The sequence below is a fragment of the Homalodisca vitripennis genome, chromosome 1 (assembly GCF_021130785.1).
Source record: "Homalodisca vitripennis isolate AUS2020 chromosome 1, UT_GWSS_2.1, whole genome shotgun sequence".
Lineage (NCBI taxonomy): Eukaryota > Metazoa > Arthropoda > Insecta > Hemiptera > Cicadellidae > Homalodisca > Homalodisca vitripennis.
Window position 1 is genome coordinate 189,028,146 of NC_060207.1, and position 9,753 is coordinate 189,037,898.

General features: G+C 35.4%; 1 long non-coding RNA gene across 1 annotated transcript; it reads left to right on the forward strand.

Moving 5' to 3' along the window:
• The first annotated feature begins 1,538 nt into the window (after window positions 1-1,538).
• On the forward strand, window positions 1,539-5,966 carry LOC124352934. The gene is made up of 3 exons (XR_006921556.1): window positions 1,539-1,999; window positions 4,073-4,308; window positions 5,833-5,966. It is a non-coding gene; the product is annotated as an uncharacterized LOC124352934 (long non-coding RNA).
• The last annotated feature ends 3,787 nt before the right edge of the window (window positions 5,967-9,753 follow it).

Consider the following 9,753-nt stretch of genomic DNA (forward strand, 5'->3'; position numbering starts at 1 on the left):
GAGCGTCTAGTAGATAACGTGATTGCAGAGCCTCGCCGCCCGTTCAGCTGGTGCATCGCTTTGTTGTACTTTCGTGTTTTACCTCTACATTTCTCCAAACACAAAAATTTAACAAAAACAAACATTTACCAAACTAAACTCTTTATTAAAAAAACACTCAAAACTTGTTTTTTATTCTTGATCACATTCCGCCACCCAAAATGCGAGTGCCTCCGGCCACCGAAGGTGCTGTCGAAGCCCGCGCTGATGTCGACGAAAGAAAAAACATCCCTCGAGATAGTACCTATCAGTAAAATATCAAATTCTAGAGGGGCTAATCAGAAATATAAATTGAATTGAAATGGAAAGGCAATTATGTACCGTGCAAATCACGTGATGCCGCGCGGCCTGCCGTAATCAGGATTCTCGAGAAAGATAAGATAACAGCGACAACAATACCGATCACAATACCTGGGAAATGCTTGTAAGTTTGTAATTTTGTAATTGAAGAGTTGTTTTTTCGTTCTATCATGTTTGTTTCTATAAATTTCTATTTTTGTGTTCTTCATACTGGTGTGGTCGGTATAATCCCAAAGTACCAAAACAACTCTTTAATTACAAAATTACAAACTTACAACGATTATAAATTGTTAATGGGGTCAGATTCCGTTATATGCCCCCAACGCTTACACTTTTTTCAATGAACTTAGAACGTTATAAATCGATGTAGTTGAGTAACAGAACTAACATTCCATCAATCAACAGGCATTTCCAGGTATTATGATCGGTATTGTTGTCGCTGTTATCTTATCTTTCTCGAGTATCCCGATTACGGCAGACCGGCATCACATGATTATTTGAGTTTTTTGCACGGTACATAATTGCCTTTCCATTAAAATTCAATTTATATTTCTGATCAGCCCCTCTAGAATTTGATATTTTACTGATAGGTACTATCTCGAGGGATGTTTTTCTTTCGTTGACATCAGCGCGGGGCTGCCCCGCGCTGATGGCTGGAGGCACTCGGATTTTGGGTGGCGGAGTGTGATCAAGAATAAAAACAAGTTTTGTGTATTTTTTTCAATAAAGAGTTTAGTTTTTGTTTGGTAATGTTTGTTTTTGTTGAATTTTTGTGTTTGGAGAAATGTAGGGGTAAAACATGGAAGTACAACAAAGCGACGCACCAGCTGAAACGGGCAGCGAGACTCTGCAATCACGTTATCTACTAGACCGCTCGACTTTGACCTCTGTCTGAGGATGGGGAGGGGTTTGCGATAAGACAATTCCTGTTTTATATTGACGAAATATTGTTTCTACGCTAATCTAGTAATCAGTAGAAGCAAAATGTCAAATAACGATTCATGTCTGGGTGTGGTCAGTATAATCCCAAAGTACCCATAAATGCGTTTCTTCCATATTTTTCTTACTGTAAACATGTAGAGTTATTGATAAATTTAGTATTTTATATACTAGTCAATTACCATATGATTTTAATAAGTAAGTCTTTTCCCATGAAACGATAGATAACAAAAACTACGTGTACAATGATATAATTATGATAATTTTATAAAGCTCCAGCTGTTGACCAGCACTATCAGTCAGTGTCAACTGTCATTTCTTAATTACTGTACATAGTTAATTTGTTTTTCTAATTTGTTTGAAAGCACGGAGATAAGTGCCATTTATGTCATCAGTGCTGTTGTGATATTTTTTTAACAGCAGAATTATTCTAAAACCTTTTTTTATAGTACTGCTCTAGTGTCGTCGTGTGACATTTCCGGCCATCTGTGTTTGACATAACCTACAAAATAAGTACAGCTTTTGCTTGTTTGCATAGGGTTTGATTTGATTGCAATAACGTTGTTTAATTATTTATTAAAAGTATGATTGATGATCCCATAAAAGAGAGAGAGTAGTCCAAAAACTCAACGAAGAATTTGGAAATGATGTCAAAAATTTATCAAAATGTGAATCGTTACTGAGTAAATTTTCTAAAGAGAAAGAAACTATTGAAAAAGAGGTAGGACTAGCCCCAGTGTATAGACGTGAATTTCGCTTAAGCTTAATATATCTAGAATAGTATTTATTTAACCTCGATTTTGTAATAGAAATTATATTACCATTTTGTTGCAAATATATGCCCATAACCATAGATACTAAAATAGGTTATATCAGTTAATTAAAATGAGTAATTTTTTATTATAAGTAGCTAGATTGTATAGACTATACATACAATAGTAGATGGAAATTTTGGGTAGGGTACGATAAGTGGACCCGGTTTTTTATATCGAAGAATGTAATCATCCGTACCTAATATTCGCATCTCAAATCCTAGACTGTCAAACGATATAAAAGTATCTGTAGTCTGCAACAACAAACATATGTTTTAAATTAAAATGTGAATTTAATATTAACAGTGATCAAACAAATTATTATAACCAAAATTAGAAAAACTGAAGACGACTATATTTGCTCCTCTCACAGTTACATTTGTTTCTTTCCCACAAATTTCACATAATGGGTTTTTCGGTACGAGTCATACATGTTGAAGCCACGAAAAACATGTCTTATCATCTTTCAAAGCAATGTTGGGGCAGGGTACGATAAGTGGACCCGGTTTTTAAATCGAAGATTGCAGTCTTCGATACCTAATATTCGCATCTCAAATCCTAGACTGTCAATCGATATAAAAGTATCTATAGTCCTCAATAACAATCATATGTTTTAAATTAAAATATGAATTTAATATTTACAGTGATCAAACAAGTTATTATAACAAAAATTAGGAAAACTGAAGACGACCATATTTGCTCCTCTCACAGTTACAGTTGTTTCTTTCCCACAAATTTCACATAATGGGGTTTTCAGTAAGAGTCCAACATGTTGAAGCTACAAAAACATATATATTTTATTTATGTAATATCATCTTTCAAAACAATGTTGTGTAGTTTTTTAAAATTGACTGCCATTTTTAATAATTAAAATTACTTATGTACAATTGAAATATTACCCTACGTGTATTATTTTAAAGTGTTTACAGCTGTTGATATAGATTATTTAAGTTAATAATTCAAAATAATTAATTAGTATCGATGGTTATGATTAAGTAATATCGTTTGCCAATTTCAATATAAAAAAACCGGGTCCGCTTATCATACCCTACCCCAATGTTGTGTAGTTTTCTAAAATTGACTGCCATTCTTAATAATCAAATGTTACTTATGTAAAATTGAAATATTACCTTACGTGTATTATTTGAAAGTGTTTACAGCTGTTGATATAGATTATTTAAGTTAATTGTTCAAAATAATTAATTAGTATCAATTGATTATATTGATGGTTATAATTGAGTAATATCGTTTGCCAATTTCAATATAAAAAACCGGGTCCGCTTATCGTACCCTACCCAAAAATATTTTTTGCACTAGTTTACTTATTATTATTTAAAATTGTATGAAGTTATGTTTTAACACATTCAGTGCAGCAAAACTGGCCAATGATATAGGCTACTCTATAAGGAACAAAATTAAAACTCACGATTTTTTCTCAGTTATTGATATTTTAGTTTATTATGCTTTAAAAATCACAAGTTAGCAGATAATATTACATTCTTGCACTGCATTTTTTTCCGGCATCTGTCTAAATTATTGTCCTGCACAGAGCGGTGCGGTGCAGTGCTGTGGCCTACTTAGTCCACCACAGTAAAAACAAATATTTAAGTATTGTATAAACACTTTTATTACAAACAAATATTAGTAGAATGTAGAAGAAGTATATGAATCAATACATGCTTTTCCTCATTCCATAGCTTACACAATCTTTCACTGACTCACAGTGTAAGTGTAGACCAGTGAAATGTTGCTCCATGTGAAAAAAGCTAGTTTTCTATTAAATGTTCTACTTGATATTTTACCTCCTTAAATAATATATATATATATATATATATATATATATATATATATATATATATATATACAAATGCTGTATATAGCATACATGGTTGTATTCTGTATTGTTTTTGACTATGGTCATCCTTTAGAGCCTTTCATTATCCATTAGAATTCTTTGCTTACCTTTACATTTTTTATTTCAGATAGTGAAAGCACGTGAAAATGTTTCTTCACCTGATGCTGTCCATGAAGTCGATGGCATATCTCACACAGTTGATGAGATTACAGAAAATTTTAATAAACTATGTGCCACTGTCAAGGAAAAAGATACCAGTAGTAGTAAAACATTTAGTGAACTGCAGGTGAAAATTAAGAAAATACAACAGTTAGAACAAGGGGTCTCTTATCTGCGATGTGTACGCTCCATTCAAGATCTGAGGTAGGTTATATTAGTAGGCCTACTATACAGTATTACATCATTACAATTAAACTAATTCAAGCTTATCATGAGTTGCCCTGGTGTATATAATTGCAATTTTGCATACCAGCTAATTAGTCCCTACTAAGAGATCCTGTTTAAACAATATTGGAGTATGTATCATAATGGGACACTATCAAATTGTTTATAGTTTATATGGTTTTTTGATGGAATTGTCCAGTTGTTATAACATTTAATTACTTTGCTTAGATTTTCATAAATAATTTCTTTGTTTCAGCACTAATAAGTTGTTTCAACTTTACAGAACAAAAATTGTTTTTGTTTTCACATGCTTTTGAAACTTCAAAGTAGAAGTATGCTAGTCCAAGTGTCACATAACAGGCTGCACTAATTATAGAATTTAACGACTTGCCCGATTATCAAAATCGATGACTCATTCATAATTTCAAGTATATAGCTCAATTTGTTTCTGAGTGATCCTGTGGATAGACAGAAAAACAAATACAAGATAAAGTTTACCAGCTGAGTTTTGAAACTAACACAGCCAAATTCCTTGGAGGGATGTTTACCAACATTGAATTCATTATTGCCTATATAGAAATGAATTTACATAGACTACTAAATTTCAAATTTATACGGCATCTCAATTTGTTTCTTGAGCTTCACTAACACTCAGTTACATATTGTGGAGGAATAGGAGAAAATCTAAAAGCTTAGCAGCTCTTGTAAAAAAGGTAATGGGGAGTTTTATCACAATCAGAATAATATACTAATCTGACCTCGTTGCTTCACTGCGGGACAGTCATTGCTAAAGATAACATTAAATTCGTGATAGTTATACCATCTCTCAAGAAGATATGCTAATAAGGAGGGATATGAAGGCACACTCTCTTACAACGAAAACTGTATACTCTTTTCAAATATCTCTTTTATTAGTCCACCAAAAGAAATTAGTCCAAATTAGAGTGCTTTGGGTCCTGTTTTTAGAGATCAGCGGTCGCATTCAAGTTAGCCATCAAGATGTTATTTCATGGAGATGATTTTCACCACAAGTGTTTTCAGATGTCAAAGGAATTACGACAAACTGAAGATTATAAGTCAGTGCAAGAAAGGAAAAGTTCTTGCCCCAATGTACACAAACCTTAACTCAGACAATTTTTGAAATACTTTCATATAAAATCTTCTTAAAGAAAATAGATTTATAAATATCAGCTTGATATGCCATGAAAATTGTCTGAGATGAAGAAGACGGCTATATTTCAGATAGATCAACGTGTTGATACTCAAGTCTGCATCAGGCATGCGTTGCTGCATCACAACATTACAGATACAGTGCTGGAGTAAATACCACTAATGAAAATGAAAATGAAATAACAATAATTCAATAAAGAAAATAAAACAATAATGCGTTAGATGGTTTCAAAAAGTTCACAATTTAAAAATAATAGATAAAACTACTTTGTTCATTTCATCAACAAAATTCTTACCAACAAATTCTTTTCAATGGATTATTTTCTGTTCCAGTTCTAATATGGAAATGTACTTGGCGTCACGAAGTGAGGCAGAAGCAATAGCGGAATTCGGTGTCCTGTGTGAAATGTGTGCTCGCCTTCATACCTCCAAATGCAGCCATCTTTACCACCTATCTGAGTGACACGCTTCATCACTGGCATAATGTGTGTTGAAAGATAGGTTTTTCAGCGTAAGTAGCAAAATTTATCATTTGAACAATCTTTTAAAAACTGTTTTGGGGACCTTCAATTTTTTTTTAGGGAAGTATGGAGAATCTGTTTGTGACAGAAATTTGTATGAACATTTTGTGATCAAAAATGTTTGTCTGCCATTTTTTTCAATAAGAACAACGCCCTATTCTGAAGCGTTGTATCTATTTAGTCAGTTTAGTGTATGTCCTTCTACCTTTTACCTATTATAGCTACAATACCTTTTACAGTTATTTCCCATTAGTCTTTGTACATCCATTGACTTAATTGTATTATAGATTTCTTATTAATATATTATTCATATTTTGATTCAATCCTTCAAACCCAAAGTTACAAAAAAGAACAAAATAAAATATTACTTTTGGGACACAACTACTGTGAAAAATACATTCCCCCCCCCCACCCCCCCCCCCCCCCACCCCCCCCCCCCCCCACCCCCCCCCCCCCCCACCCCCCCCCCCCCCCACCCCCCCCCCCCCCCACCCCCCCCAAACTGTAAAGGCCTTACAATTTGCTGACGACCTGAAGATTTTCATCGCTGTGTCTACACCAGAAGACTCTCAAGAAATTCAAAATAGCCCTTTCCGGAATTGAGGATTGGTGTGTCAGGAATAACATGTCTGTAAATCCCAGTAAGTGCCTCTTGTATAACTTATCACCGCATCAAATATCCAGTCATATACGTATACTCCATTTTTGGTACATCCATTCCACGGTCCCAGTGTATAAAAGACCTAGGCGTTATATTTGCCAGCGACATGGGATTTTCTGGACATATAGACCACATCAGTAGCAAAGCAAACAAGATGCTTGGTTTCATAGCAAGATTCTCCAGAGGCATCGACAAACCCTTCTGCTCTTCGCTCTCTGTATTGTTCCCTTGTGAGACAGCTTGTGGAATATGCAAGTCCCGTGTGGTCGCCTTACACTGTTGGCAATAGGACAAGACTGGAGGCTCTACAAAGGCGTTTTCTTCGCTTGATTGGTGTCCGGCTGGGCTTTGCCTATCTTGATGTGCCTGTGGAGGAAGGAACTGTCCGGCAATCTGAACTTGTCACCTCTTGCCCTGCGACGTGACGTGGCTGATGTTGTCCTTCTCTGGAAGATAGTAAATGGTCGCATGAACTCTCCAGATCTCCTAGCTGAAATCGACCTCAGAGTTCCGGCAAACACAAGATCTCGAGATCTGCTGGGTCGAAGATACCACTCAACTGACTTCGACTTCAACAGTCCTTTCGCAAGGTTATTCGCCTGGGAAATCAGGTTGCGTCTGGGTGTGACCTGTTCTTCGATGGACTTCACCAGGTTCGCCGGCAGGCCTTCTCTCTTCTTTCTGTGAGGGACTAGTGATTAAGACCTACAGTAGTTAGCTTTAATCTGTGTTAAGTGCATGTTCATTGTATTATATGTTGTATTTATTTAATTTCACTGTTATTTGTTAAATGTTATATATTATATTTTAATTTATTAGCACAATTTATCTATGTTCGCTCCATACTTGAATAATTATTGTTGTTTGTTAATCTATTTTTATTTTTTGTTATGTTTTGGATATTTATAACTGTTACATCTTTGAATACTAATTATTTATTATCAAATTTTGTATGATACCTATTTTATTACTTTATGTAGATTTTTCATCTGTTCGTATTAATTTTATTTTCCGCTGTATCTACTATCTATGTTTGTATTTGTAAATTGGCTGCTGCCGTTGGAAATAAATAAATAAATAAATAAATAAGTAAGTATTGTAGAGTAGCCAAACTAGGCTAGTTTCAGCTGGAAAATGCCTCGAATGAAAAATAGTTCAAAAGTGAAACAAGATAGAGCTAGGTTAGCTATTCAAAAGAGATGGGAATTGGACAAAAATCTAGAATTAAAAAATGAAATCCTGAGTGGGGATATTCTAAGTGGCACTAGTTCAATAGGCAGTCCAAATATGCCTGAGCCTATTCCTAACATAGAGCAAATAAGTCTAATACCTGGACCAAGTATGTCTACTCAACCTAATGTACCAGAACCAATGAATATAGATGATTTGTACACGAACGTCAGAAAAAAGGACTTTGTAGACAGTGACATCCAGGTAGGCCTACAAGATTTAGACGCTGCGCCTGAATATTTGTTCGTGGACAAAAGTGTTCTGAGCAATTTGGTGACAAATTTGTTATGCCCCGATTGTTTTAGGTCAAGCCTGAAGCTATCTATTACAAATAGAGTAGGGTTTAACGCTCAGCTTTCTGTGGAATGTAGTGATTGTGTGCCCGGAAACATAATGTCCATGTCTAGTTCAAGGCAAATAGAATCCGAAACTGAGTACGACATAAACAAAAGAGTTGCTAAAGCTTTTAGTACTATAAGCAAGGGATATGCCGCTATAGAGCAGTTTGCTTTAGTAATGAACATGAACATTATGAGCAAGGGATATTATAGCAAGTGTATGAAAAGCGTAAACAAATCCACAAAAATGGCCGGTATTGCTAGTCTTTCAAAAGCACGAGCACGTGTGCGTGAACATTGTCAAAAAGAAAGAAAACAGCGCCTTAGAAGCTAATAGTGCCATAGACTTAGCGGTCAGTTTCGATGGATCGTGGCACAAAAGGGGGTTTACGTCAAACTATGGAGTAGGCTCTATTATTCATATAGATACGGGACTAGTAATTGACTACTGCGTTCTCTCGAAATTTTGTCGCAACTGTGCCTCAGCAGAACATGATTTGGGAAGAGGAAGCCCAGAGTTTGACATTTGGTATGCAGGCCATGCTATAGATTGCGATAAGAATTATGAAGGATCCTCTCCAGGTATGGAAGTCGCCGCCGCTGAAATTCTTTGGAAACGCTCACTAAGCTACAAATTTCGCTACACAACATTAGTGAGCGATGGAGATTCAAAGGTGTTCACTCATTTAAAAGACCTCAACATCTATGGAGAAGATGTTTTAAAAAAAGAGGAGTGTATAAATCACGTTTCTAAAAGACTGGGCACTGCTCTCCGCAACCAAGTAAAAGTGTGCAAAGCTCAAAAAATCACTCTTGGAGGAAAATCCCATGGCAGTCTAAAGGACTCAACCATCAAAAAGCTTACCAGGTATTACCACAATGCTGTATTTAGTAGTATCAACAAAGATGCACCCACTGTTAGAAACTCTATCTTAGCTACTCTTCACCACTGCACATCGACCGATGAAAAACCTAGTCATACCAAGTGTCCAACCGATACAAATTCATGGTGTTTTTACAACCGTGCGATTGCTAATAATGAAATTCCTGGAAGCCATAGTGACAACATAAAAACACCTCTCAATCCAACTGTTCTCAAACATATTGCTCCAATATATAAGAGACTCACAGAAACTAGCCTGTTAGAAAGATGTCTCAAAGGTCAAACTCAGAATGCCAATGAAAGCTTACATAGCTTCATTTGGCGGAAATGTGACAAAGCGAGAAGTGTATCAAGAAGGATAGTTGAAGCTGCTGTAGCTGAGGGTGTGAGTGAATTTAACTTTGGAAATGCCTCAGCTATCAACATTCTTCAAAAGAACAAAATTTCACCTGGAAAAAAAGCATCATGATTGCAAGAGTGCGAGATCGACGTCGAAAACTTAAAATCCATCAAGCGAAGTCGGAGAGAGTCAAACGAAGAAGGAACTATTTGAGAATGAAAAATCTGCAAGAAGAGGAAAAGAGGAAGGAGCTAGAGGGCATAATGTATGGTGCTGGAGAA